Here is an 18,578-nt window from a genome sequence, read left to right on the forward strand (position 1 = left end):
GATCAAAGCACATGTGGGTCCTAAAATAATTTTAAGTTTTATATATTTCTTTGTTCACATGGAAGACATAAGCAGTGTTTTCCCGATTTTCAGGTGTTTGAACCGAACACCGTTTGTGCTTCGCTAAGCATGAGGGAATTTATATAGCAAACTAATTGCAACGCAAATTGAGTAAACACTTTTGAAGTAAGTAATACAAAAATATCATTTTATTTAGGTACGAAGTTGTATGTATTATTTGTCTGTCCTGGTCGTTGAATTAATTAGTTTTTAAGCCGAATATTACTTTGGAAAATGTATGCTGCACAGGCCCCCACCCCACTCAATTCTCCGACCCTGTCTCCTGTTAGCCAATATCTCACGGACTGATCATATATGATAATCACAGAACACACTTTATTACAATTTCAGCTTACCGTAAATTCTCTTTATAAAAGATGACTGGAAGCCCGTTCTTCATCGGGCATTCCCCGAGTACCAAAATTAATACATATCGATTTGTTATTAAAAGTCCTCGTGTAGTTATTATCCGGTTCAATGAGGTTGAAAAAGTATCAGTTTTGCTTTTCGGCTCCACCGGTCTATAACATATAAGTTGAAGGTCAGTAATTCAAATCATTCTTTGTTTCATATGAAAAACGACAACTTCAGGTCGTCTTTACGTATCTATATAGAACATCACTTTTACCTACACCTATTTTTCATGAAAGTTCTATCATAAATTAACCAAAAAATGGAAAGAAAATAGGGGGTTAAATAGTTCATAGTTAAATGCCAGTCAGTTGTGGTCTGCTACCCTAAAATGGCGAATATTTGCTCTTGTCTGTACAATAAACTCAAACGTTCGGTTTTGATCTACAAAACTTGCCATATGGGGTGTATAAACATGAAAACCATCTCATTTCATGCAGAATGTATTCTAGCAGTGAAAGAGTGCGACTAAAGCACGAATTTGCGCAAGAAAATGGGAAAATTAGGATCTATTTACTACAGACTTCTTTCGACTACACCACGGAAGCACATTTTCGACCGAATTACTGACCTTATTCCTATAGACAGCAGGTATCAATTTGCACAGACGTTTTCCAAGGAAGAAAAGATGATTGATTTATCAAAGCTTCTGATTGATTTCATTTCGAAACCCGAATGTCGATTGTCAGGACCGGTGTTATTTGATGGAATAGTTATAGACCCGTAGACTTATACCAGGGATTGAGAGGTGGGTGCTTATTAAAAAGGTGAATCAACTACTGCTTCTGAGCATCTATTCCACACATGCCAGTTTTCTAGTATAAAGAGGACTGATGGTAAAAACTGCATTGAAACTGTAACAAAACACGTTCAATGATCGTCAACTATGCTTAGTTTGTGCTTGAATGCAAAAAGTTTGCCTACTAGGTGACAATGCAGAGGAAGCGATGTCCTGACGTCAAGTGTCTATGATATGCTGCAAATTTTATACTATAATATTGGGAAATATCAGCATTCCTCGATGAAGATCTTATGTGCTTCTCAGTTTTAAGAGGATGACGTAAGTAAAGTTTTTGACAATTATCAAAGAAATTAAAGCAAGATCACTTGCTTACTTTTAATTATATATGTAAATAAAAATCATATTTGAAAACTGGTGTAAATGTATTATTTCCTTTTACATAATTGAATTTATTCTGTACATTTTAACAATGAAGTACCTTTGAGTGACACAAGCTGTCCTCCTGTCCAATTCTTTGCAGATACTTTGGTAGGGTCCCTTTCAAATTCATGTTTAAAGGAAAAAGCCCAGCCAGAATATGTAGTTCCAAAATCGATTGCTGCGACTAATAATGAGTTTCCAGCCTAGATAACAGTAGATAAAACTATATATATATATATATATATATTATGTTGATAATATTCTGATCAAAACAAGAGGGCCAAGATGGCCCTAGGTCGTTCACCTGAGTAACACACCATAACAGTGAAAACATGTTTTACCTAGTGATTTCATGGAGACAAATATTCTGACCAATTTTCATTAGGATTGGACCAAAAACATGGTCTCTTGAGTATAAACAAGGATTTTCTTTGATTTGACCTAGTGACCTAGTTTTTTACCCCACATAATCCGGATTTCAACTTGTCCAACATTTCATGAAAACAAACATTCTGACAAAGTTTCGGGAAGATTGGAGCAAAAGGTGGCCTCTAGAGTGTATACAAGCTTTCCCTTTGATTTGACCTAGCGACCTAATTTTAACCCAACGTAACCCAGATTTTAAATCCTGCAAGACTGAATGATAAAAAACATTCTTACCAAGTTTTATGTAGAAGAATCAAAACTGTGCCCCCACCCACCCTCTAGGATGTAAACAAGCTTATTATTTGATTTGACCTGGTGACCTAGTTTTTGACCACATCCAGTTTCAAACTTGGCCTAGAAATCATCAAGATAAACATTCTGACCAAGTTTCATGAAGATTTGTGGTCTCTAGGTTGTTAACAAGTTTTTCCTTTGATTTGACCTGATAACCTAGTTTTTGACCCGACATGACCCAGTTTCGATCCAGGCCTAGAGATTATCAAGATAGTCATTCTGTGCAAATTTGTATCAAATCACAGCATAAATGAAACCTCTATACGGCTGAAAGAAAATTTTGTTTGTGATTTAAGTTGTATGTAAGTATGGTTAAAGTCAAACACAAAATGTCACTTCTATCATGTTCACAAGGTAAAATTAACAAATGTTGGCTCTTTCAGGGGTCAATCAGTGGCCGTAACTCCGGAACCTATGACTGAATCTGACATATTCATCATGGAATCCAAGATTTATTGTTGTTGAAGATATTTTGCAAGTCTGTATCAAATCAAACCACAATTGAAGTCTCTATATGGCTGCAAAAGCCAAAATAGCAAATTTTGGCCCTTTAAGGGGCCATAACTCTGGAAGCCATGATGGGATCTGGTCAGTTTTTGAAAGGAACCGAGATATTATGCCAATATAAGTTGTGTGCAAGTCTGATTAAAGTTGATTGCAAAATGTGGTCTCTATCGTGCTCACAAACCAAAATTAGTAAATTTTGGCCCTTTAAGGGGCCATTACTCAGGAACCTATGATGGGATCTGGCCAGTTTTCGAAAGGAATTGAGATATTATGCCAGTACAAGTTGTGTGCAAGTTTGATTAAAATTGATTGTAAAGTAAGGTTTCTATCGTGACGACGGACGGACGGACGAAGGGCGATCACAAAAGCTCACCTTGACAGGTGAGCTAAAAAAAAAGCATGTTGACAAGTCTCTGTGGGCTCAGTGCTGTTATGAGCCTATTCATTTACATGTATATGTAATAGTTCTGCTTAAGCCTGTGTTAGGGAATGTGGGAGAGGTGTTGACCATTTCATTTCGTCTCGTGAAAGTAGTAAATCTCAATGTGACTGATATTATTTTGGTTGCTTCTAAAGGGTCTTCTTATTAATGCTTTTATTGATCACAACAACAGTCTTGCAAGTATCATGTGGTGGCCGTAAAAAGTCTTCCCGTGGACTCAGTATTGTTATATTTTCTCTGTTCAATATATTCAATTTACATATGTAATAGAATTCCGCTAAAAGGTAATCACATTTGAGCAACATTTTATGACATTTTTCAGTTTTCATAAATTTTACAGATATATTTAAGGAACACAAAGACCTATTACTTAGAGTTAGATCCCTACTGGAAAGGTATATTTTATTACTTTTTTAAGAAATTTTGTAATTACCTCCCTTTACTATAAAAATTTTAAAAAGTGGACTATTTCTGTCAATTGCAATATAATTTCTCATTTTATTTTTGTATTTGATAAATAGTGGGATGTTTCAAATACCTGAAACAAAAGGCAAGTTTTAAAAAAGTGTGAAGCTTCGAAATTCATCTATTTTCAATCTATCTTGGCTGTGCAACAGAGATAGACAAAGGGAGATAATAATTATTTTATAAACCTCGTTTCTAATGAAGTTTGGCGAAAAATATACCTGTCAATACAAATCTTTGACAAATTTAATACAATAGTGCTTTCTTAGGCAAAATGTGTTTATGAAATTTATACTTATGCTAAAAAAACGCTGTCTTGGTTTGGCAATTACTTCCAGTGAACATCTGACCTGTATTAAGATCTCAGAGAACACAAATAAGTGTAAATGATCAGTTGGTTAAGTTTCAAACAAATCGATTTGTTGATCAAATTCTGAATAACCACCTTAGCTTTAAGCTGATGTGAGGGAGTGTGAGGGAGTGTGTCGGTTGTTTCACATGACATTTCTTCTTATTATCAGACTCAATCAAACCAAGTATGCTTTTATTTTTATCTGGTTTTACTCCATGATTCTTAAAGATTTTATCATTTATCATTTCACGTACTTAACACACAACACATACTTCTTTTGTTAATTGTACCTGCATGAACCAAAATACAGTGAAAGAGAATATACTGGCTTTGACATATTTTAATGAAAGATATCACATTATCTTCAAATACATGTATTTTATAAAAACGCTATGCTTTCATAATTATTTATGTTTATAAGTTAAAAACAAGTATGCAAAATATATATAATTATTGAAAACAACTATTTAATCTTACCATTCTCCTGAAAAACTTCCAAATATCTACACCTTTCTCTTCAAGGAATAGTTGTTTGAGCAGGCTGAATATTACTTCCTCTTTCGTTATCAAAATAATTACCGATGCGTGTCTGCAGTGAAGAAGTTTTATGCGTTATATATAGATGGTATATTTTACAGGTGTACTGTTAGCTTGTCTGTTTACAATTTTGAAATAATTGAATATTCCGTATATTTCCGTAATTTGGACCTATTTCATATATAATTTTCTATAGACGTAATACCGCCTGTGCATGTAGCTGTGCGGACAGCACGTTTAGCTGCCAATCTCGAGATTGTGGGTTCGAGTCCCTTGTTTGGTCATTTTTTTTTCGAATTTTATCTGCAAATTTAATAGGCAGGAAAATTGCCACGCTTATCTGATCAAACTTATCAAGAATTTTATGGTTCATTTATTGAAAGAAATTCACTTGTATTCAAGGTAACCGTTAACCAAAATCTTTGAACGTATCTTAAATGATAAAAATATACATTATTTGCCACGGAAATTTCCAGAAAATTAATACTACAAGAGAAAACAGTTAAAATTTGTGAAATATGTTACTTAAAATAAAGTAAGAATAAAAGCAATACCGATAACATTACATTGAATTTAAAAAGTGTCTTAGGTGATTTCAAACCGATGGTAACGTGCGTGGAAGTCAGACTCCTTACTACTGCGCTACCATTGCATCGTGTAATTATCTAGCTTATTTTAGTAGAAAAGATATTTTCAGGATACAAATATTGCGTATAGTAACTAAAACGTCCGAAAATACTGGCGAAGATTTATGAATGCCAGGTCAATACTTACGGACAATATCTCGCTTATTGTTAAAAACGTCACAAAACAAACTGGTGTTGATTCACTGTTCACCAGCAACACGATAGTAACAAGTAAAAATGTTCCGAAAATTGTCTTTTTGAGTTTAAGGTCGGCATTAATTCTTCCGCATTGAGTGTACGCACGCATTGAATGTACACTATAAACCTATGTTAAACCTAACCCTAACCTTTAGTCAGTATAGGAGAGATCGCCGTGACGTCACGCGTTAACATCTGTTTATCTGGTGGTTGGCAAAACAAATGATTTTAACACCGTTTGCGTATTGAATCAGAATTTTTAATTTTTAATAACTTTTTTGCTCATTTATGGATTTTCAAAATTCAAAAAGATTTGAAATACTAACAATCTTCATATTTTTGTGTCCAAATATCTTTTTTCAATGAATAACCGTTTTAAATGACATATAATTTGAAAAGCGGCGTAGTGATTTTCACAACCTTTAGAAAAACAGTGTAAGTTAAGCGTTCATAATTAATCCATTTTATTTCGAAATAACAATTAAAAGTAATCAATAAACTGCTTGTTTTATAACCTTTCCATTGATCAAAAAATTATTTATGTAATTTGTGTTTTAAGAAAGTTTAGACCGTTAGAAAAACATCACTGTTTACAGAAAACATGGACGGTCGGCTTCTGCCCACCCGATCACTGTCTTATCAGTTCTAAAAATAGAATTTGTATACAAACACGATCTCTCCTATATTGTACACGCAATACGTGCGTACATCCAACAGGGGCGATTGGGTTTAACGTCAAACCGACACACTTACAGGCATACCGCGATTTTACATCTTTGGAGGCAGTAAACAGTTTTGAGCCGTTAGTGTCGAATTGGCCGGGTGAAATTTACAAATAAGAGGCAATTTACGGAATGAAGTGCATATTTGAACTTCTAAATAATAATAATTGCTAGAATTGAAGTTTCAGCGGCTAGAATTGAGTTTCACTTATTTAAAAAAAATCAGTTGAGTAGCCTTGATCTTGATAGTATGACGTAATGACTTGCAGGAGCGTATACATGCTTCCTCTGAGCTAGCTTAAAGTGGGGTTGTCATTTTAGCAGGGACCTCAGGAAAACTGGAACAGTGAAGAAACGGTACGGATGGCACATATATTTGAGCTTATTTTCAGATTTTACAGTGTTACTGAAGTATGGAACAGTGTAGCAGTTGGGGCTATCAGTTTCAGGAAATTTTCTGCAGCGATTTAAAAATTGGCAAATTTAGCTTTTTTCGTCATCAGTTTCCGCGACCGGGAGAGCACAAAATTCGGGTCTTGTAAACAGAAAACTAGATATTAGAGATGTATTGTAGATGGTTTGTAACGATAGACATACAGTGATGTTAATGTTGCAATATCTTTATTTCAGGTGTGTGGTTACAGACTTTTGTGTGAGGTTTTGAAAGTTAGGTAGGCGACTCTAGGCTGAGGAGCTCAGAAAACTGTTTACTGCCTCCTTTTGATGGCGGGGGAAGAGCACAGGTGTCCTTCAATGCATTACCGGTATTTCAGACATGGGCGGGCAACCGGGTAGCACAATGAACTAATTTTACATCTCAAGTGAGGTTTTGAATCCACAGCGACGCGGAGCATATGTTGAGTTTAATACATAACTATTGATGCAAAAATTAAATTTCGCAATTAATTCGATCGGTACGAAAAAAGTATGTTTCATAACAAAATATGTACTTACAAAATTAATGAAAATATTTTATGATAAAAAAATTGTTAGCATTGAAAATTTATGAAAATATAATTATAAAAAGTTTGATATAAGTAAATGTTTTTACACGAAATGTTTATTGTTAACGAATTAGGAGCTTCGATCTGTTTTGCAGTTTTGAATACAAAAACAAGTCTGTTAGTAATGTGATTTACTTATAATAAACAGTTTGCCAGTTCAGAACGTTTTTGTAAATCTATGCATGCCAGTTAACTTCTATAAATCATTGTGAAACACACATTTACCTAAAAAAAATCACGGGGAGTTCTACTTTTACGGTTATTTAATTTGAAATTATAAGTCCTTTTTATCATGTACAACAACTGTATATGACCCTTAAAAGTTCATTGTTTATCCAACTTTTTTTGACACTGTTTTCATGGATTTGGTGTTCCGACCATTATATGAATTAAGTATGTGTCAGTGTCCAAAATAAAATTAATGTAACAAGTAATTGCAAATGTAATCATGATTACTGATGTCAAGTAATCAGTAACTTAATCTATTGTAATCGGTGATTTAATTTAGTGATGTAACTGTACTTTAATCAATTAAATTCACTAATCAACCTATGTCTGGTTGGTTTCGTATCAGCTAAAGATGCTTGTATTATGCAAAAAAAAAAAGAAACTGTTTGGCAAAGTTTTAAGCCGCTATTTTTCGAGAATGGTCCCATATCCAACTATACTTGGTATCCAAAAGTCAGCAAAGAGTGAAGACAGATCTTAACAAGCCCAAACGAAAAAAAAAATTAACAAAACACTAACAAAACACTAACAAAACATCAATAAAACATATTTTGATATTTTGTTAGGATGTTTTGTTAGTACAGCATTTAACAAAACACCAATACTGTACTTCCAGGATTTTAGGTGTTTAGTATTTTGTTAATGTTTTGTTATATCAGTAATGTTTTATTGATGTTTTATTACACTTTGGAGAATGAAAACTATGTTTTCTTAGTGTTTCATTACACTTGAATTTGTACATGCTACATTTTGTTGGTATCTCATTTGACTTATAGAAACAGGAGCTTTTGTCTTGGAAAGTTGGACTTTACCCTTAGCGTGCTGGCGGCAAGTGTCTATGCCTTTGCAACCAGTGCAGACCAAGATCAGCCTGCACATCCGTGCAGTCTGATCATAGTCTGCACTGTTCACTATTTAGTCTGTAAATTTTCAGTGAACACCCCTTTTAACAGTTAATGGTTCTGTCCAAATTGGAACATGGACAAGTTCATTATAGAAATTTAGCAGGGTAAGGGTTAATTAGTAAACTTTTGGAATGGAAAATAGCATGAAAAATAATAACTTAGAAAGCTTTTGTGATGGAAACTATAGTCACAGAAGTTTTGGGAGATATTTCTTGTGAACATAAAATATTTTAATGAATAAGTATTTTTATGACCAATAACTACAATAAACTTAATTAGATAGGTAACAGAACAAATTGGATTAAAACATGAATTGTAATGCAACTTGTATATATTATAATGTATTCATGCACCTTGCAGAAAAGTTCATTTGAACTAATTAAAAATTTATTGAAATAATTATCATTACTTACACCAAAGAGAACATCACTAACAGTAGTTGCATAGATATATAATATTGCAATTGTTTCCACCTGGCTATTAAGGGGTGATAAATTAATCTACTGCAGTGTACATGTTGCTTATCTCACAACAGGAGATTACCACAGACTGATAAGATCTTGTCTGCTTTATATTTAGAAACTCTACCAAGAGGTCAGCCAATGAAAATAAAGCCAGTGAACTACTTCTGTGGGGCTGTGCATGTACCACAAAAAGTAATCCTTAACTTTTTTGGTTTTTTTTATCAGAGTAATCTTTAAAATCTATGTGTATCTAAATGGAATAAAATCTTACTCAAGTAAGAAATAGTTTCAACATCCTACATGTATCTTTCATTAGCTGACTGTAAATGACACATCTGCCCAAGAATATCAAAAATTCAAATCTAAACAGGAAGTTCTATGAGAGCAGGATGGAGTTATTTCACTACAAAGAAGTTTATTTATATAGCTCTTTGTTTACTATGTGCAGTTTATGTTTAACATGGAAGTTTAAGAGTGATGAAAAGAATACAAATGGTGAGTCAATATAATTTATTCATTTTCCAACAGTAATCTAGATTACCTGTAACTAATAAATCATGGATTCAAACTGGAAGCAGGTTGTTTACTTTTTGTTTGGGTAGCTTTCACAAAGGACTGTTGCTTCACATATTTATTTTTGTTCAAATGCTTCTGTTTTGCAAATTAAACAGCTGTATTTTTGAGTTTATCATGCTTTTAATTTACTAAAAGAAAAGTGGATACTTTTAAATGAAATTATTCAACGGAGACAAAAACTTTAAACCAGTAGAGTTACCTCCCCAATTACAGGGTAAACAATGCTACCAGTCAGCTTACCATGGCACTGGAATTACTTCAGTCTGTAAATTCAGAAAATAATATTTTGCTCTAAAATTAGTGTTTTAACCTGTTTTTTACTTATGAATTAGTCTATCGGTGTTGCACACATTTATGTTAAGGTAAATGATACTTGCTGTTATAAATGATTATATGAGCCACGCCATGAGAAAACCAGCCACTATGTTGGTTTTCTCATGGCACAGCTCATATTGTTTATTTTATAAGATTGGGGTAATTAAATTTATTAATTTAATCATGTTCATCCAGATAATTCTTTTAATCTATTAAAGAGTATAATGTAATAAGAATAAATGTAGCTCTCTATTTGCTATACAGTTGGTAGAACTAGTGACAGTTTTGACCCCATCATCACAATGTATACAGTTTAAATTTTAGTTCATTGACATACCCAATAATAAACCAAATGTTTTTATGAACATTTTATGTTTTAAACTAAATCTATTTTCAGGTATAGCACCATATGTGTATATTAAGTATGGCACACATGAATGAATTGGGACCTTATCAACGTATTGTGTTGAAAAAGACTTAACGAATCCAGCAGTTCAAAAACATGTAAGTATATATACTGGCATTATATATTACTATATACATGTATACACTACCAATACCGTAGTTGTATGTTTAAATGAATGTGAACAATTGAAAAAAAAATCCTGAACATGACTTAATAGATCAATTTTAAAACTTATTTCCAGCAAACTCATGGCAGGTTTTATAATTATCTCCTATATATCAAGTCCAAATCAATATATAATAATAATTAAAAATACCATATTAAGTAATCACAACTTGAGGTGTAAGTGCAGGTAACTGGCAGAAATCAAACTAAGTTACTATTTATTATAACAATATGGTAATGGTAATAGCAATGCATAAGTCCAATCTATTAATCATTTTCCCAAATCATTGAATATCTGTCTGCCATCACTGGAACCTTATCAACATTTGAAATCCAATTCAAAAAAATAAGTTTCTTGAAAGTATAACAAGTAATGTTACAGTTGTTACTGGATTAAATCTGCAGTGTTGCCTGTATCATAAAGATGCACTATTTTGAATACCAGATATTACTATGTATGATAATTTAATTTTGAAACTATATTAAAACAAAAAAAAAAATAATGAAGAAACTGCTTTTATGGTTTAATATCTCTTGGTTTATTACATCTTCAGGTTTTGCAGTGAGATGAATGGTGACAGTGGCTTTGTGGCAGTTAGTAAAAACTGTGGCATTTTACATTGATGATGGCTACCATTTACAGAAAATTTCTCAACCAATAGTGACATTCAATTGAAAGTAATAGCATATCTTACACTGACTATACATCAGAATGTTGTTGAAAGAAGCCGTGGCAAAAAGTGGAAAATACTGATCAATATACTTCAATGACCTTGGAACTGAGTAGAAAATGGTGACATTTTAGCACCATATTGTGTGTGTACTTTTTCTTGCATCCGCACAGTCCGGTCAGGATCCATGCTGTTCACTAATGGTTTCTTTGGTTGCAGTAGCATTTGAAAGCGAACAGCATGGATCCTGACCAAATCAAGCTGATGTGCAGGCTGGTCTGTATCCATGCTGATCGCAAAGCCAATATGTTGGTTTTCTCCTGGCACGGCTCATATATAAATTTGTTTCATGCATGTAAATAATATTATGTTTTGCTTATGGTATTTTGTCAGCACAGGTAATGAAACACTAAAAAAACATAAAATATTTTGTTAGTGTTTTGTTTAAATTTGTAACCTTGCTCTTTTGCATATCATATGTTTTGTTGGTATTTTGTTAGCAGTGTTTTGTTAGTGTTTTCTTTAGCTCATATAATGAAACACTAATAAAACATTAAGTATTCTGTTAGTGTTTTGTATAAGCCTAATTTGCATATCATGTTTTGTTGGTATTTCGTTAGCAATGTTTTGTTAGTGTTTTGTTAGTATTTTGTTACCTCATTTGCATGTCATTTGCTATACTAATAAAACATCATCAAAACACAGTATAGTATTAGTGTTTTGTTTAAGTGTTTTGTTTCCCCTTTTTTTTCGTTTGGGAGTCTATGGCATAACCAGATCTTTTGCCGACTGAATATTTACTTAGCTATGTTGAGGATATATCCATTTGACATGAACATCTGGATTAACATCGTGTTCATCAGTCACGGACATCTCTTAGTGTGGTATATAAGTACATATGTATTTGAAATACGCCACATTACGAACACATGTCTGGTTGAAAACAGTGGTATACGCCACATTACGAACACATGTCCGATTGAAAACAGCGGTATACGCCACATAACGAACACTTATCCGATTGAAAACAGCGGTATACGCCACAATACGAGCACATGTCTTGTTTTTAGGTTGGAAACAGTGATATACGCGACATTAAGAACACATGTCTGGTTGAAAACAGTGGTAAAAACCACATTACGTACACTTGTCCGATTGAAAATAGTGGTTAACGCCAAATTACGAACACATGTCTGGTTGAAAACAGTGGTATATGCCACAGTACAAACATATTTCCGCTAAAACAAAACAGTGGTATACGCCACATTACGAACACTTGTCCGATTGAAAACAGTGGTATACGCCACATTACGAAGACATGTCTGGTTGAAAACAATGGTATACGCTACATTACTTTAAAAACAGTGGTAAACGCCCAATTACGAACACATGTCTGGTTGAAACACTGTCACCACTTAACGCCGAACTGTCGCCTATGAAAGATATTCAAAACGTTTTCCGGTTTTAAAATGATTTTCTGCAACTTTACATGTTAGTTATCAGTGTAGGGTGAAGAAAACATTGTAAAACAGACCCATGGTCAGAAAGCAAAACATACATCTGTTACATTTACCAAATATTTTTACTTTCTTGTGTAAAACGAAAGCATATTTAAGTCGAAGTGTTTAACAAAAACCGGTCTTATTTAAACTTTTTTGTATATAAAAAGGAAACTGCTTAATTTACAGAATAAAATATATTTATTTTATTGCTTTTGTGATTTAAATCAATACTTACCATTTAATCCTCGCCGTCTTTTCCATACATCTAGTTAAAACAAGGAAGTAAATTGACTTCCACGAAGACAAAATGGGTAGATTAATAGGGTGGTAAATCACAGATAAGATTACAATAACAGGCATGCCGTGAATTCTCAGTCCAATATCACGGGGGAGGAAGTGTTACACGAAGGATGGAGTTCTTCTGATAACCTGTCATGTTTTCTTCTGATAACTGTTACGGAGTTCCTGGAAAACGTTACAGAGTTCTTCTGATGTTTTCTTTTACTTTCATACGAAATGAACGTCAAAATTTTCAATGGAAAAGAATAGGGCGAGTGTAAATATATGTCATTATACCGCACATAGTTTTAAACTTTACAAAAGACTCATACCGTACATTATATAACCGCAATACTGTGCCTTGGATAAATATATTACGTTAGAACATCATTAACACCCTTTGTAAATAATAAAAACAGCTAAAAAGTATCTTAACATAGCTCAAGAAACACCCTGGCAGTAATAAAAGTTATCATAAGAACTCTGTGACATCTTCAGAGTTATCACCTGAATTCCGTAATATTTGAAAATCGGGCATAAAATTGTTAGAAAGTGGTTTATGTTTGCAACTTTGCACTAAAATTATTCTATTGCATGTGGTGAGGATGAAGAACGTGAATAAGAAGAATAATATGTATGAATAAGCAAACCATTTCGATATTTTACTCAAAATGTCTTCATTTCAGAGAAGTGGCGCTGATTATTAGACTAAACAGTTTTTTCTGACGCATAGCACAAGCCATCAGGCAACCTTGATCATCAAACTTTATTTTACACCCCATTCTCTCTATTTAAAGATAAATAATTACCATTTTATCCACCGATTCCTTGGCTCGTCATTCAGACATCAGAAGAAATCTGTAACGTTTTCCAGGAACTCCGTAACAGTTATCAGAAGAAAACATGACAGGTTATCAGAAGAACTCCATCCTTCATGTAACACTTCCTCCCCCGTGAATATTACCACTTTGTATTTTCGCAGTAGCGAACTGTGGCAAGTCTATATCTGCATGTAGTTCTCGTGTGGCTATCGGTGTGTAACATTATCGTGTTCGCATTAACCGTTAATTATAGGCTATAGCATTTATTTTTATCCATCGGTATTCAAGAAATTAGAAGTGTTAAAGACCAACCTTTTCCTCTCACATGAACTCGGTGCAAATAACCGTGCATACTACTACATTCATTTAATAATATATTTAGACATTAAATACATTGTCTTAGCCTTATATCTGTAACTGTCAAATTGTAACTAGATACTTGTTATTTTTCATTTCTTCATATAAAAAATGTATAATTACCATCATGGAAATACAAAATATTACAGATATTTTGTGGTTTGCCTTAAAGGTAACTTAACAATAGCCACTACTGACCTTGGCATTTTATAGGGAAAATACAAGTATATGCAACTCTCAGTCTGACTTAAGTACTTGATCTTCTAAACGAAGATCTGAGAACGACCCATTCACTCACGTCTTCTGTATATTTTGGATTTCCAGTATTGTTATTTTTATTTTAACCAATCAGTCGAATATCAAAGAGAAAGGAAAAATGTGCAGCTATTCCAGGGCTCGAACCCGGGATCCCTCGTTTTTAAAGCAAGTGAGCTACCGATTGAGCTAACCGGCTATCAGACACATTATGACATAAGAATTGTAAATATCAAAAGTCAAGGCTACAGGTAGATTTGCAAAATGTTGTAAGTTAAGCTCTGATTGGCTAGCGGAATGGTCGTCAGAACGAGGCTATGAATAGGTCGTTCTCAGATCCTATGCGTAGCGTAATAGGAGATGTACTTTAGTCAGATTGATACAACTCTCAAAATGTACTAAGTATTTAAAATTAAAGCTCAAATAACAGCTGGCACTATTAGAGATTTTCAGCTTACTTCGACGCGTACTGCAGACCACGGACTGCGAACATACAATAGGGGTTTTCTCAAACTGTATATACATTTTTTATGCAAAACTGAACAGCGGCATATTTAGCATGTAATACTATCCGAGAAAAGACAGTTATAAGATTTATAAATATCCTTTATATTGTATATTTGAATTACCGATTTTTGTCATGAATTTTGTCTTACAAGCATTCTTAACAGCGTGGGGGCATTAGAAAATATATCCTTTTATCTTTTATAGTCAATTTCGGAGGTTCTAGCCAGTATTCGTTAGCAGTGAAAACGGCTGATTATTCAACGATCAACATACCTTTTATTCAAGGTTGAACCAATGACCAGCTGGTAAGGAGACAGACCCGCTTCCCCTGTGCCTCAAGAGGTTCGCCTTTCTTAAATCAGGGAATCAAAACAACATATGTTACAAGTTAGTTGAATATTTGGTATCAAAGAATGTATACAGTGATTTTGGAAACATAGTTTCGTATTATTGCACTCGGGTCGCTGAAATGCTATTGTACAACGCACAATTTTGAATATGCACGATACAAAGCGTGACAGTTAAATGCACCGCGGTGAAAGTGTCTTATACATGTATATTCTGAACTATTTCAAACCCTACAAATTCATTTCAATACGGTACTGGATTAATTCAGTTTTTCTGGTCACGTTATCAGGATATAAAAGATGGCTACATTGTAATTTTTTAAACCAATACATACCGAGAGTTTTGATGAGTTTAAATATTTGTCCAAGTTCCCCAAAGCCGAGTATCTACACAGACCATATGTATGCATGTATACTAAGCTGGTTGCATCAAATGACCACACAGAATTGCTCAGATGGTGTCAAAAATATAATTTCGTTGACAATTCTGTGCATGCACTGGCTATAAAACAGTTTTTGAATATGATCTGAATTTGACATTGGACGCGTCCCATGCCTATTCACCAAACAATTTTCGGTCTCCGCTGGGTTTTAGATCGACATTTTGAAAGCCAGTTTTAATAGTACTTAAAGATTAAATTCCTGTAGAAACTGATAATCCATACTGAGCAGTCACTTTAAGATAGTAAATTTAAAACAACTTTCAACATGCAATTCTGATATCAGATTATGTAAATACGAAGAGGCTATTTCCTTTGTGCTGATACACGACTCATTCAGGATGTTTTAGCTAAAATACGGTTAGTTATTGTGTCTCATTTCGACGGGGTTGAAAGATACATGTATGAGAACTTCCTGTATGTTTAGACAAAGTGTTGAATTAATCATTCAAGATATTTCAATAAAACTCCTATTTTATCGAACTCTAGGTACAATAATTATCATCAAAATTAATGAAAAACTTTTTCGTACAGAAGTCTACGAGAACACCGTATTTATACTGTGCAACAAAAATTAAACGGACTTTTATTTCATTTGGAAGGGTTTTTATGCCCCCGAAGGGTGGCATATAGTTTTTGAACCGTCTATCTGTCCGTCGGTCTGTCGGTCTGTCCGCAATTTTCGTGTCCGGTCCATATCTTTGTCATCCACAGATGGATTTTCAAATAACTTGGCATGAATGTGTACCACAGTAAGACAACGTGTCGCGCGCAGGACCCAGGTCCGTAGCTCAAAGGTCAAGGTCACACTTAGACGTTAAAGGTCATTTTTCATGATAGTGCATTGATGGGCGTGTCCGGTCCATATCTATGTCATCCATGGATGGATTTTCAAATAACTCGGCATGAATGTGTACCACAGTAGGACGACGTGTCGCGCGCAAGACCCAGGTCCGTAGCTCAAAGGTCAAGGTCACACTTAGACGTTAAAGGTCATTTTTCATGATAGTGCATTGATGGGCGTGCCGGTCCATATCTTTGTCATCCATGGATGGATTTTCAAGTAACTACGCATAAATGTGTGGCACAGTAAGACGACGTGTCACGCGCAAGACCCAGGTCTGTAGCTCAAAGGTCAAGGTCACACTTAGACGTTAAAGGTTATATTTCATGATAGTGCATTGATGGGCATGTCCGGTCCATATCTTTGTCATTCATGCATGGATTCTAAAATAACTACGCATGAATGTGTGGCACAGTAAGACGACGTGTCGCGCGCAAGGCCCAGGTCCGTAGGTCAAAGGTCCTAAACTCTAACATCGGCCATAACTATTCATTCAAAGTGCCCATCGGGGGCATGGGTCATCCTATGGAGACAGCTCTTGTTTTGTTTTTTTTTGTTTTTTTGACAATAATATTTTGTACCGCATTTTTTTTCTTATTTTGCTGTTAGGAAAAAATGGTCTAGGAATTGTATTGACGGACACATATTAAAATCAGGAATCGCCGTTATCTTCAAATCCATGTTTCGAGTTATATTTTTAATGCACGGATATATTAAGGTATTATAGTAAAATGTGTTCGAAACTTCACAAGTCCTGTCGTTCGATTCGCGCGGAGGTTAGGTAATGCCAGAAATGTCTCAAAATATAAAAACGAAATGTTAAAGCATACGGATAATTGAAGATCCTGCTTAGCGCAAGTAAAATGCGACAGAGTATTTAGATGACATCTGAATATTGCGATTACGTGTTTTAAATGTAGCCTGTCCACTGTCCATATATTTTCAAACATAGGTATTGCATATAATAGCAGATAATTATATCACAATACACTAATTTGTACAGTGAAGACAAAAGTTACTACACATATATGTAAAAGAATCATATATACTCTAAGTATGTTTTCTTTTTTGCTTTAAATATTTTGAGAAAACCCCTACTGTAAGTACGCAGTCCGCTGTCCGCAGTTCGCGTCAAAGTAAGTTGAAAATCTCTATTAGTGACTAATGCCCCCGAAGTCAGGAAGTGTGAGGAAAAATGCCACAGTTGTCTGTGCAAAATATGCCAGCATAGTTTAGGTATGACTCATTTTGCGACCAAATTAAACAAGTTCTCCGAAGGTAACCTTGACCTTGGAGCTAGGGTCTGGGTTTTGAGCATGACACACCTGCTCATCATAGGGAAGAATTGTGACAAGAAATTTCTGATGAATGGCAGAGTTACTGACTGCACAAGAAGGGTACAATGTTAAGCCCAAGTGTGACTTTGACCTTGAAGCTAGGGGCCTTGGGCTTGTGTCTGACACGTCATTTCGATATAGGGAACGTTTATGCAATGTAATTTAAAAATCTCTTAATCGATGGAAGAGTTAGGGAACGGACAAGAAACACACCATGTTAACTGTCAACCTCTAAATGTGACCTTGCTCTTAGAGCTAGTGGTCTATTTGTTATGCATGACAAGTTTTCTCGTTATGGGGAATATTTATAAAAAGTAATTTCGAAATTCTTTGATGAATGACAGTAGCGAACCGGACAAACCCTATAAAACTTTGACTTGACATCTAAGTGTAAACTTGATCTTGGAGCTAGAGGTCTGGGTCTTGAGCGTAACATATTGCCTCATTATGGCAAACATTTATGCCAATTTATTTCAAAATCCCTTCATGGATAACAGAGTTATATACCGGACACGAAAAAGATCATATTAACCTATGACTTCTAAGCATGACCTTGACCTTGAAGCAAGGGATCTGGGTCTTGCGCATGATACATTGTCTGATTATTGTTACCACTTATGCTAAGGTATTTTAAAATCCCTTCATCGATGGCAGAAATATGGACACAAAAACAGATCCTGTTAACATTTGAAGTCTAAGTCTGACCTTGACCTTGACATTGGAGCTAGGGGTCTGTGTCTTGCCCATGACATGTCGTCTGATAAAGATAAGCATCTATGCTAAATAATTTCAAAACCTCTTGTTGAATGGCAAAGTAACGAACCGGTCACGAAACAAACCCTATTAACGTTTGACTTCCAAGTGTGACCTTGACCTTGTAGCTAGGGGTCTGAGTATTGCACACGAAACGTTGTCTTGTTAAGGTTAATGCTTCCAAACTATTTCAAAATTCC

General features: G+C 34.5%; 2 long non-coding RNA genes across 2 annotated transcripts; one reads left to right on the top strand and one right to left on the bottom strand.

Moving 5' to 3' along the window:
- On the bottom strand, positions 1 to 12,717 carry LOC128552537 (uncharacterized). The gene is made up of 4 exons (XR_008369105.1): positions 12,674 to 12,717; positions 4,597 to 4,708; positions 1,692 to 1,836; positions 1 to 20 (listed from the first exon to the last, which is right to left on the bottom strand). It is a non-coding gene; the product is annotated as an uncharacterized LOC128552537 (long non-coding RNA).
- LOC128552536 (uncharacterized) lies at positions 6,257 to 6,873 on the top strand. The gene is made up of 2 exons (XR_008369104.1): positions 6,257 to 6,559; positions 6,833 to 6,873. It is a non-coding gene; the product is annotated as an uncharacterized LOC128552536 (long non-coding RNA).
- Positions 12,718 to 18,578: the final 5,861 nt, after the last annotated feature.

The sequence above is a fragment of the Mercenaria mercenaria genome, unplaced genomic scaffold (assembly GCF_021730395.1).
Source record: "Mercenaria mercenaria strain notata unplaced genomic scaffold, MADL_Memer_1 contig_2883, whole genome shotgun sequence".
NCBI classification, from domain to species: domain Eukaryota; kingdom Metazoa; phylum Mollusca; class Bivalvia; order Venerida; family Veneridae; genus Mercenaria; species Mercenaria mercenaria.